This window comes from Sphaeramia orbicularis, unplaced genomic scaffold (genome assembly GCF_902148855.1).
Source record: "Sphaeramia orbicularis unplaced genomic scaffold, fSphaOr1.1, whole genome shotgun sequence".
Taxonomy (NCBI): domain Eukaryota; kingdom Metazoa; phylum Chordata; class Actinopteri; order Kurtiformes; family Apogonidae; genus Sphaeramia; species Sphaeramia orbicularis.
This window is the reverse complement of record NW_021941578.1, coordinates 80,057-92,524: the sequence shown is the minus strand read 5'-3', so window position 1 is coordinate 92,524 and position 12,468 is coordinate 80,057. Positions and strand designations below refer to the sequence as shown.

At 35.6% G+C, this 12,468-nt stretch overlaps 1 pseudogene; it reads right to left on the bottom strand.

Moving 5' to 3' along the window:
• Positions 1-12,133, bottom strand: part of LOC115416236 (uncharacterized) — a 23,681-nt pseudogene extending 11,548 nt beyond the window's left edge.
• Between the last annotated feature and the right edge of the window lie 335 nt (positions 12,134-12,468).

Sequence of the window (12,468 nt, the reverse complement as noted above, 5' to 3'; positions counted from 1 at the left end):
AAATGTCCGTATTAAATTTAGTCCAGTTTGAACTCTTTTCTTCCTGTTCCTGTTTAGTGTCTTTGCAGATCTGATCCAGAATGCACATGGACTAATGAGAAGTGGAGGAAGAAGATCGTTAAAACTGCACTAAATTTTCTTATGTTTTTTTAATTTAAATTTCAGTTTTTTCAGGTTTTTTTTTTTTGGATAGTTTATAAAAGTAAGTATTTTCATAATTTAATGGTTTTTTTTGCACTAAAACAAAGACAAAATTTGCAGTTGTCATTATTCATAGGTTATTCTGTTCTTATTTTTCTGGTCCGGCCCACTGCAGATCACATTTAGCTGAATATGAACTGAACTCAAATGAGTTTGGCAGGCCTGATTTAAAGTTTGAAGAGCAATTTAGAAATGAGGACTGAATGAGTTCATCTCATTGTGCATGATAGACAATAGTGTGAACAGGTATGTGTCTGCCATCCACATCGCTCACAAAAACACATTATAAGACAAAGTGTAACAAGATGTGAGATTAGCAGGATGTGGAGATGTTCCGGTTTAGCTTCATTCCAGCAACAGGACAAACTGCCAGTGAGCGTGTGTTAACCCATGAATGGATCATCATTTGAAATCCCATTAATGGTACAAAAGCACATTGTTCAGTGGAAAAAACTTTTCAGACACCCTTCAAATTTTCACACAGTCTCAAATATTATCATGAAATATTTTGGGTATTTCATGACACATCTTATGTCTGGGGCTCTGTTGGTATTCTTGCACTGAGAATCCATTCCAGTATTATTGTATAACCTGAAATACCTCTGTTTGGTTTAATTTGTTAAATGAAAATAAAATTTGATGGCAAAAAAAATATTTGTGGAAAACTATCAAATAGTTACATCAAACAAATATGCAAATGATTTTTCTGGGTCATTGTTAACAAGAAAAACACTACATTCTTGAAAGTTTCAACATGTCGTGTCCTGGATGTGTTTCATTATTTTGCTGAAACATTCAGTTTTGACCTCGACAGAACAGAATGTGCAGAAGAAAGCATGTGGGTTTGGAGAAGGGAACAATACTAGGCAGAGTTCAATGACTTCAGAGTGATTCATAATACAATATATCACAAATGCATAGGGTGTCCAAAATCCTTTTTCTACCACTGTATGAAAGTAAGCTAATAGAGTGTCGCCTCCATTACCCACAATGCACAATTTTCATTAACTCTGTTACGACCCCTGTCTTACTGCTTAGCAACATTCCTCTGTTTATTTAACTTTTCTATTTTGACATAAATTGCAGAAAATGCTGACATATATTTTCTGTGAGATGTTTTGTGGTTATTCTAGTTGCTTAAATACTAAAATAGACACTTTTACCACAAAAGCTTGTTTCCTTATTTCCATCACTGTATATAAGGAGGTGTTTTTTGCCTGTAAATTAAACCACTGTTTTGTTCGTGGGCGAATCAACGTCAATTTGAAGTTCACTGCAAATCAAGAGGAAGGCAGGTGTCAAAATAATGATTAGGTGTTATGGGATGTGAAAATTAAGAAAATACATGTTTTAATGGAGAATTTCACTTCATTTACACATTAAAGCAACTGGAAATAATTCTATGTGACTTGAGGTATGTTGCTGTGTGATGACATCACTTATTTTGTGAAGTTTCTATTTCCGTACAGGTGGGATCTTACAGCTGAGAGGAAAAGCAGATACATCTCAGTCGCTGTTTGTACGATGCCGGATGAGGAGAAGGTGAGTCTGTGTAATATGAAAAGGAATACAAATGTGAAGGTGGTTTGGGTTTGAAGCAGAATACAAAGGTCAAGTATGTGGGAGAAGGAAAAGGAACTGGTTATTACGCTTTCATGCATACGGTCACTCCAGTGGTCACTCCAGTGGTCACTCCGGTGGTCACTCCAGTGGACAGTTGTTCTCCAGCTGTTCTCTTGTATATTCATGGGTTTGTTGTTTCAGTTCCATATCAGCCGACACAGTGGACGCTTATGCACCATCCCATACACTGACATTGAAAACATTACTGTAACTTTGCTGTTCTTGATAAACCTGATCTAACATGTTCGAGTGTAAATCAGTTCCTTGTTATTGTTATTAGACTGTAATTAACAATAAAAGTTTTTCTTGGTTTTTTTTGGCATATTATGTCCATGAAGTAATGACTGTATTAGAGTACACTACAAACAAAAAGTTAAGGATATTTCTATTTTTTTTGGTCATTTTTTTGGTCATTTTTGCCATTTGTAAATAAAACTGTCTGGTCATTTAAAAAAATGTCTTTCAATTCACTTCACACAAAAAAGTAAAAAGCGTTGTGCAAGAATCCCAACTGAAATTTTTTTTAAAAAAAGCCCAAAAAATAAAAATATCCATAACTTTTTGTTTGTAGTGTATGTAAAAATGTGAGAAAACATCAAATTATCAGCATTTAATGTTTTTATTTCATAGTTTTCACACAGTAGATCAGTAAATACATGTTTGTTTGCTTCAAAAATTAAACACATGGTGTCCAGCTGAGTGGACAGTTTTGTAACTCCATGAAACCTAGCTTCATAAGAAAAAAAAAAAATTAAAAAATTAATCGCATTGTTTTTTTTAATGCCCAGAGAGGAAAAAGAAAAAATGTTGATTAATGTTCACATAATTCATGCATGAAAGGGTTAAACTACATATTTCTGTTCCTCTAATGATAACCAGCAGACAGTAGTGCTACTCCAGCATAATGTTGATGTCTCCACATGTAAAAACTAGATTATATAACAGCTATTCAACTGTAATTTTACTCATAAAATCTAATTATTCTTGCTTTCAAAGCTGTAGTTTTCACTGTTGTGTAAGTTGCTGTGTAATGCATATAATTAGATTTAGTCCAGACTGGTTTACAAATTAGAACAGTCACTACAGATAACATTTTTTAAAAATATTTTTTCCCATAATGCAGTGTTTTTCATTACACTAGACCTGCTTCCTTACTTGCCCAGATATAATTCTTTTATAATATATGATTAATTCTTCTTCACAAACCAATAGTATTTTTACATTTTCAACCAAAAGTACAAAGATTCAAAATAAATAACACAAGTTACACCTCCATAATAATATTTCCACACATTCTGTATAAAATTGCTTTTTAATTGTTTTTACAGACATGCTTTAATTTAAGGTTTTGCATTAATCAGGGATTACAGTCTGCAGGTCAAGCTAGCTTTGGTAGTTTACAGAAAATGGCATTTTAAAACTAACGACAGGACTAATATTTTGTTATCTTCATTGAATATGTATCTCTCTGTCAAATAAACCTTTCTGGGAGTTAGTTATCTTTTATTATTTTGCCCTCTTGTGGTCATAAAACTTACTGCAGGTTTAATTGTATTCACATCATTTATTTTTTTTTTTTCCTGTTTGTTTCTGTTTTGTTTTGCTCTGTTGAACTGAACGGAAAGGTAATAAAACTAATTATATGAATCTTGAATTCAAATTATTTTTGCTATACAACCTGGAATAAAATCAGTAGTAATGAAATAGTGACAATATAGCTTAAATGTTGATTAAAACGTACACACAGTGCACTTTGATGAGCAAGAAAAAAAACTATGTATCTCCAAATGTGTTGATTTTGATTGTTTGTGATAAACTGCAGGATCTTGTCCTTAGTGGGCTCAGAAAATTCTGCTCCTTCTTAAAATAAGTACTCTTTAAAAAACAATCTTAACCCAAAGACCTTGAGCTATTTTTGTGGCATCTTCAAAATGAATTTCTCGCTGCATCAGACCCTTTATTATCATCATCATCATCATCACCCTTTATTATGATCATTATCTAACAGTATCCTCTGCATTTGTCAGTGAAAAGCAGGTATTTTCCTATATTTAATGAAGAATCTTTATCATGTCAGTATATATGTTAGAAATGTGGATATGCAGCTGACCCTCTGCATTTAACCCATCATTAGCTGAACATGCAGGAACACACCACACACTGCAGGGAACGAGCAGTGGGCTGCATGTCTTGCAACAAGCGAGGAAAAGGGGGGGGGGGGGTAAGTGTCTTGCTCAAGGGCACATCAGCCAACAATTTCTATGGCAGTCTGGGGAATTGAACCGATTAGAAGTCGATTCTCCAACCCTGTAGGCCACAGCTGCCCCATGAACTATAGAGATGTTCATAAAAGATCAGAGTAAGTTCAAAGGTTATTATGTCAGAACACAGAAAACAGTCACATATGTTATCAAGTGAATGTAAAAACTCTTCTGTCAGTTCTAAAACAAGGCTGTTTGACAGACTTCATGTTTTACCAGTGAATCAGTGTTCCAGAAGATAACAGTGTTTCCATGTTCACTAGAGCCTGTAAATGTCCAAATAAAGACATATTATATTTACCTAAACTATCTAAATGTATTAAAAGGATTAATGGTCTTTAAGGATTAACTGGAAAAATGTCAAATGTATGATCACAAAGCTGAAAATATGCCTGTTTTTCTGACCTGAAAGGAAAAGTTAACCCTTTCATACATGAATTATGAAAACCTTAGTCAAGATATATTTTCCTGAGTGTTTTTATTCTTATTTAGGCATGAAAAAACCCCAAACAATGTGATTGAATTGTTTTGGTTTTTTTAAGGAGTTACAAAAATGTCCCCTCAGCTGGACACCATGGATTTAATTTGTGAAACAAAGAAACATGTATTTAAAACCTTATATCAGAAAGTGATATGGAAAACTATGCAATGAAAACATTTTTAATGCTGCTAATCAGATGTTTTCTCACATATTAACATACCCTAATACAGGGGTGTCAAACATGCGGCCTGGGGCCAAATGCGGCCCGCCAAAGGGTCCAGTTCAGCCCCTGGGATGTTTTTGCCAAGTACAAAAATTCCACAGTCTTGAATTGAATTAAGCAAAAATAGATAAATAGCTTGAATTAAGGAAAAAATCTTGAATTAAGCAAAAAAAAAATCTTCAATTAAGTTAAAAAAAAAAAAAAAATCTTCAATTAAGCCCCCCCAAAAACCTTCAATTAATTAAAAAAATCTTCAATTAAGAAAAAAAAAAAAAAAAAATCTCAAATTTAGCAAAAAAATCTTGGATTAAGCCAAAAAAAAAAAAAAGCTTAAATTAAGTTTAAAAAAAATCTTCAATTAAGTAAAAAAAAATCTTCAATTAAGTAAAAAAAAATCTTCAGTTAAGTAAAAAAATCTTCAATTAAGCCAAAAAAAATTCTAAATTAAGTTAAAAAAAAAAAAAAAAAAAAAAAAAATCTTGAATTAAGTAAAAGAAAAAAAAGTATCTTGAATTAAGCAAAAACAAATGTAGAATTAACAACTTAATTTTTTTCTTATTTTTAGTGCAAAAAATAACATTAAATTATGAAAATAATTACATGTACAAACTCTCCTGTAACACTAACATGTGAATAACCTGAACAAATGTGTCCAACCTGAAATGTCTGTATTAAATTCAGTCCAGTTTGAACTCTTTTCTTCCTGTTCCTGTCAGTGTTTAGTGTTTGCAGATCTGATCCAGAATGCACATGGACTAATGATAAACTGAGGAATAATATTATTAAAATTGCACTAAATTTTCTTACTTTTTAATTTAAATTTCAGTTTTTCTTTTCTTTTTTTTTTTTTTTTTTTTTGGATAGTTTATAAAAGTAAGTATTTTCATAATTTAATGTTTGTTGTTTGTTTTCACTAAAACAAAGGAAAAAATTTGGAGTTGTCATTATTTATAGGTTATTCTGTTCTTATTTTTCTGGTCCGGACCACTGCAGGTCAAATTTAGCTGAATATGGAACTGAACTCAAATGAGTTTGACAGTCCTGTGCTAAGACATTATTATTCACTTCATGGAGATAATATGCAAAACAAACAAACTGTTAATTATAGTCTAATAACAACTACCAATTGATTTCCACTCAAACATGTTAGTGCAGATCAGTTTTTATCAATAACAGTACAGTTACAGTAATGGTCTGAATGTCAGTGTATGGGATGGTGCATTAGTGTCCACTGTGTTGGCTGATATGGAACTAAAACAACAATAGAACAGCCGTAGAAGAACTGTCCACTGGAGTGACCAGTATACATGAAAGGGTTCATTTTCTAGAGATACTAAAACCCCAAACACTGGGTCAAGATCCACAGGTGCATTGTGGGAGGCTCCAGTTGGGTTGCCAGATAAATTTGTATTTCAAACTTTAAAAAACAAACTTTCATACTCAAAGCTGGTAGAGAAACACAATCTCTAATATCGATGCAAAAAGAACTTCTGGAAATACCTTCAGTTGACACTGTATTAGAAATATTTGTAATTTATGTTAATACTATGAGTAGAGTTTTTTTGTACAGTACCACACCTTCAGATATTAAAATTAATGGTGATCCAATAATAACACCCAGACTGCACTAACACTGCATAGGATGGAACAATGAATGATAGAACATGTTGGAGATGTTGGAATACTGAAATGTCTGCTCAGGATTTTGCAGAGTTTAGGGGAGCAGCTGGGGTCCATCCTGGTTTGCAGTCTCCTAGGGGACAGGACAGATGCTGCAGAGTTAACAAAAAGTCTGTTTCCAACTGTAAATCCTCCGGAACACCTGAGCTAACAGAATGGATGGATGAAATGATAAAGACTGCACGTTTGGAAAAAATGCATGGAAACATTTATGGCTACTAGGAAGAAACTGAACAACATGACTTTTCTTAAGAAAAATAAGTGGGATTTTATGCAAGGCAAGGCAGGTTTATTTATGTAGCACATTTCATGTACAAGACAATTCAAAGTGCTTTACATAAAACATTAAAAGCATCACAGCAGAAGCAATGAAAAGTATGTAAATAGATAAAACAGATAAAAACTTTAAGCTTAAAAGAATACAAACTCTATTCAAATGCAGCTGAGAACAGGTGGGTCTTTAACCTGGATTTACATAAACTGAGTGTTTCAGCTGATCTGAGGTTTCCTGGAAGTTTGTTCCAGACATGTGGAGCATAGAAGCTGAACGCAATATTCTAACAATATTGTGCCTGTTACTACATTTTTTGTGCATTTATAGATCCACTGTAAACTGTCAGTTGTGTTAACAGTAGGCTGAGACGTAATATTGTCGAAATTTCTCTTACTTTTCTCAAGAAATTTCAGCTTGTACATGGCTTTTCAGGTTATTCATCCTCTCATAATGTAATTTGACTTGTTTCACACTAAACCTAACACTAAACAACTGTAAGTCCACATGACAGATTGCCTCACTTAGACCAACAGCACTTCCTGTCTTGTAAAGGAGGCCCACCAACGCCTCCTCGTCCTGTGGAAACTAACGTGGGCTGGACTGAACAGGCCTGTCCTGACACCCTTCCACCAGGGTGAGGAGGAAAGCCTCCTCACCTCCTACATGACTTCTGTAGCAGCTGCAGATGGGAAAGGCTCTACAAAGACAAGTGAAGTCTGCTCAAAGGCCCGTCGGCAGCAGCCTGCCCACAGTCAGTGACATTTACAGCATCACGGAGGACCCCACCCCCCCCCCACCCTGCACACAGCCTGTTAGCCCACCTTCCATCAGGCAGGAACCAGAACCACCAGGCCCACAAACTGCTGCTACCCGGATTCCATAAGACTGTTAAACTCAGACCATAACCGAACAATAACTCACTCCAGTGTTGTTCATTTATGTGCGATATAATAACACTGTGCAATAGTCAGTCAGTTTTACTCCATTACAACGCGCACTAATATCTTTACATTCCAGTCAGTTCGACCCCTCTATGTTCATTTTTTATTATTATTATTATGCTATCTGCACTTTGCTTTGATTGTTTTACAATCTTGTGTTTCTATTTTAAATGTGTGTGGGTTTTTTTTTTTAAATGTCAGCTTTACTGTCGATTCTGTGAATCATAATTTGGTTCTTCATGTCACATGTTGAATGACAATAAAGATTTTAAATCTTAACCTGTAAAGACCCAAACCTCCACCGACGACCAAAAGCATCTACTGAACTAAAGCGTTTAATTCCTGTTGATCCACTAATCCTATCAATACATGTAAATAATTGGTGTAAATACAGTTTGTCGTCTTTTCATGGTCATCAGATATGACCCATCTGGACGTTCAGAGGCTCTGTAGTTACCGTGGAAACACCATCATCTTCAACAACATTGATTCACCAGTAAAACCCATGGAGTTGGATCAATGACAGTGGATGGACACACTGGGTTTATGTTCAGTTAATGAGAGATTTGGCTGAAAAAGTCACTTTTTTTTTCAGTTTTCTCTGTTTCTGATATTATAACTTGTGAATTAACTCTGAGCTTTCATGAACATCTAAATTAAATATAGGAAATTAACCCTTTCATGCATACTGGTCACTCCAGTGGACAGTTCTTCTTCAGCTGTTCTCTTGTATATTCATGGATTTTGTTGTTTTAGTTCCATATCAGCCAACACAGTGGACACAAATGCATCATTCTATACACTGACATTCAGACCACTACTGTACCTTTCCTGTTTTTGATAAACCTGATCCGCAGTAACATATTTTAGTGTAAATTAATTTCTAATTGTTATTAGACTATAATTAACAGGGTTTTTTTTTAACAAGTTGTTTTTTTTTTTGCATATTATCTGAGTGAGTAATAACTAGTATTATAGTATGTTAAAATGTGAGAAAACATCAGATTAGCAGCATTAAATATGTTTTTATTTCATACTTTTCACACAGTATGTTAGTAAATGCATGTTTCTTTGCTTCAGAAATTAAATTTTTAATCTTTTCTGTCGTTTGTAAGAATAACCTGTGCTGCTACTCATTCTGTTTGGGTGCTGCGTCTTGGCCCGGTCATTATTGTAAATGAGCATCAGTTCTCAACTAACTTACCTGGTTAAATAAAGGTTAAATTAAAAAAAAAAAAAAAGTAAAATGCATGGTGTCCAGCTGAGTGGACATTTTTGTAACTCCATGAAAAGTAGGTTCATTTAAAAAAAAAAATCAACCACATTGTTTTTTTTAATGCCTGAAGAGGAATAAAAACACTCAGGAAAAAAAATTCTTGATTAAAATACTCATAATTCATGCATGAAAGGGTTAAATACAGGGAAATATATGATTAAGAGGGAAAATGCAAAACACAGAGGATAATATTGTAATAAATGGTGTAATAAATCACTTAAGAAAGGTTAAATAGAGAGAAAAATTCATTTGGGAGCTGCCACAAAAGTACCACTGGGTCTCTATGGGTTAAATCAGGGTGGTCAAACTCATGTTCTGTCAGGGGCCACATTCAACTAAATTAGATCTGCAGTGTGTCATATCAGTACCTGGACTCTTGTATGTTTAGTCTGTCTCGTGTGTCATTTCCTGTTTTATTTTAATCCTCCTCTTGTGTCATGTCTGCTGTCTTTGCTTCCTCTCCCTGATTGTTTCACCTGTGTGATTACCTGTCTCCGCCCTGATTTGTTCCACCTGTGTCTCATTGTCTTCCCTCCTTCTGTGTTTAAGCCCTGTGTTTTCCCCTGTCCTGTGCCAGTTGTATTCCTCCCTTGTGGTGTGTCTACTTACCAGCGTTTCTCTGAACCTGTTGTTCCTGACCCGGATTGTTCCTCGTTCTGAGCCTGCCTGATCCCCATCGGTACCTCTGCCTGATTCTGCTACACTGGTATTCGACTTTCTGCCTGGACACACAGTTAGTGCTTTTGCTTTTCCCCCATGTTCCGTTGCCTGTTTTTTGGACTTCCCGTGTATGACCTGGTCTGTCCCCTGACACTTCTCTGCTTGGTTTTAGTCGGGTTCCCCTCGTGTGCTCCCGACCCGGGCAGAGAGCTCCCCTTACTGGATTCGGACGTCGTGACGAATTCACACTGTCTAACCTGGGAGGATTCTTTAAAGAAACCTTTTTGTGAACTGTTTTTTCTGTCTGTTTAATAAACACTCATTAACTTTATTCCTGTCTGTTGGTTGTGCATTTGGGTCCAAGTCTTGTGTCTCTGGTTCTAACACAGTGGGCCGGACCAGTAAACAATACCATAATAATATATAAATAATGACAATTCCAAATTTTTGTCTTTGTTTTAGGGTAAAGAAAAAAAAAACATTAAGTTATGAAAATACTTACTTTTACAAACTATCCAAACAAAAAGATGTGAATAACCTGAAAAAAATCAAATTCCTTGAGAAAAATAAGTGCAATTTTAACAATTATTCCTCAACTTATCATTTCTACATGTGCATTATGGATCGGATCTACAAAGACACTAAACACTGAGGAACAGGAAGAAAAGAGTTCAAATTGTACTTAATTTTCTTTAGACATTTCAGGTTGTTCATGTTTGTTCAGGTTTTTGACATTTTAGTGTTACAGGATAGTTTGTAAATGTAAATATTTTCATAATTTAATGTGATTTTAAAAATAATAATAGATTAGATTTCTCTAGTGCTTTTCTATGAACACATACTCAGAGCGCGTACAGAGGGTCCATTCTTCATTCACTCTCACATCCTCCCTCTGGTGGTGCTAAACTACATCTGTATCCACAGCTGTCCTGGGGGGGGGCAGACTGACGGAAGCGTGGCTGACAATCTGCGCCTATGGCCCCTCCCACCACCACCGAACATTCACACACATTCATACACCAGTGTGAGTGGCAACACTGGAGGCAAGGGGGCTGAAGTGTCTTGCCCAAGGACACAACAGCACATGGACAGAGCGGGATTCGAACCACCAACCCTTCAGTTATTGGATGACCATCTGAGCCATGGCCGCCCCCAAAACACTACAACCAAGAAACAAATTGAAGTTGTTAATTCAAGATTTTTTGCTGAATTCAAAATTTTTTTTATTTAATTGAAGATTTTTTTTTTTTGGCTTAATTCAACATTTTTTTTTTTAACTTAACTGAAGATTTTTTTTGGCTTAATTGAAGATTTTTTTTTTTTTTTACTTCAAGATTTTTTTTGCTTAATTGAAGATTTTTTGGCTTAATTCAAGATTTTTTGCTAAATTTGAGATTTTTTTGGCTTAATTGAAGTTTTTTTTTGTTTTACTTAATTCAAGATTTTTTTTACTTAACTGAATTTTTTTGGCTTAATTGAAGATTTTTTGCTAAATTTGAGATTTTTTTGGCTTAATTGAAGATTTTTTTTTTTTTTTTTACTTCAAGATTTTTTTGCTTAATTGAAGATTTTTTTTGGCTTAATTCAAGATTTTTTGCTAAATTTGAGATTTTTTTTTTTTTTTTGCTTAATTCAAGATTTTTTTTTTTTTTTTTTTTTACTTCAAGATATTTTTTTACTTAATTGAATTTTTTTTTTGGCTTAATTGAAGATTTTTTACTCAATTGGAGATGTTTTTTTTTAACTTAATTGAAGATTTTTGTGGCTTAATTCAAGATCTTTTTTACTTAATTCAAGATTTTTTTAAACTTAATTCAACATTTTTTCCTTCATTTTTTCCTTAATTCAAGCTAATCAAATCGCACACCACCCGGTATCACATGGTGTCCCTCAAGGCTCTGTGCTTGGCCCCATACTCTTCATCTTGTACATACTTCCGCTTGGTCATATCATCCGTCACCATGGTCTCCACTTTCACTGTTATGCCGACGACACCCAGCTACATCTCCACTAAAGCCATCCCCTGCCATTCTCTCCACCATCACCAACTGCCTCACCGACATAAAAACCTGGATGACCAACAACTTTCTCAAACTCAACAGCAATAAAACTGAAATCATCATTTTTGGACCAAAATCTCTTCTCCCCTCCTCCCAGAACTTCTCACTCTCCATCAATGGTCACTCAGTCACCCCCTCTCCCCTGGCCAGAAACCTCATGGACCCCACCCTTTCCTTTAAATCACACATCATCATGTCACCAAAACTTCCTTCCTTCATCTCCGCAACATCGCACGCCTCCGCCCCACCCTCTCCCCTCAGCTGCCCAAACACTCATCCACGCCTTCATCACCTCCAGACTAGATTATTAGCATTCTTTATGGCCTTCCTTCCACTGCCCTCCAAAAATTACAGTATGTCAGAACTCAGCCGCCCGGTTACTCACCCACTCACCTGGTTACTCACCCACTCCCGCTCCAGAATCACATCACACCCATCCTCCGTCAACTTCATTGGCTCCCTGTTCAACAACGCATTAACTTCCAGATCCTCCTCATCACCTACAAAGCCCTACACAACCTTGCCCCCTTACCTGACTGATTTACTTCACCGCCACTCCCCTACTCGCCGCCTCCGCTCTGCAGATGCTAACCTTCTCACCCCCATCACCAAGACTAAGTTCCGTACCCTGGGTGACAGGGCTTTTGCCATCGCCCCCCCCACCCTCTGGAACTCTCTACCCATTCACATCCGGAACTCCGACACTCACCTCATTCAAAGCCAACTCAAATCCCACCTCTTCAGACCATCATTCGAAAACTGACCGCCCGCTCAACCTCCTCCACTCT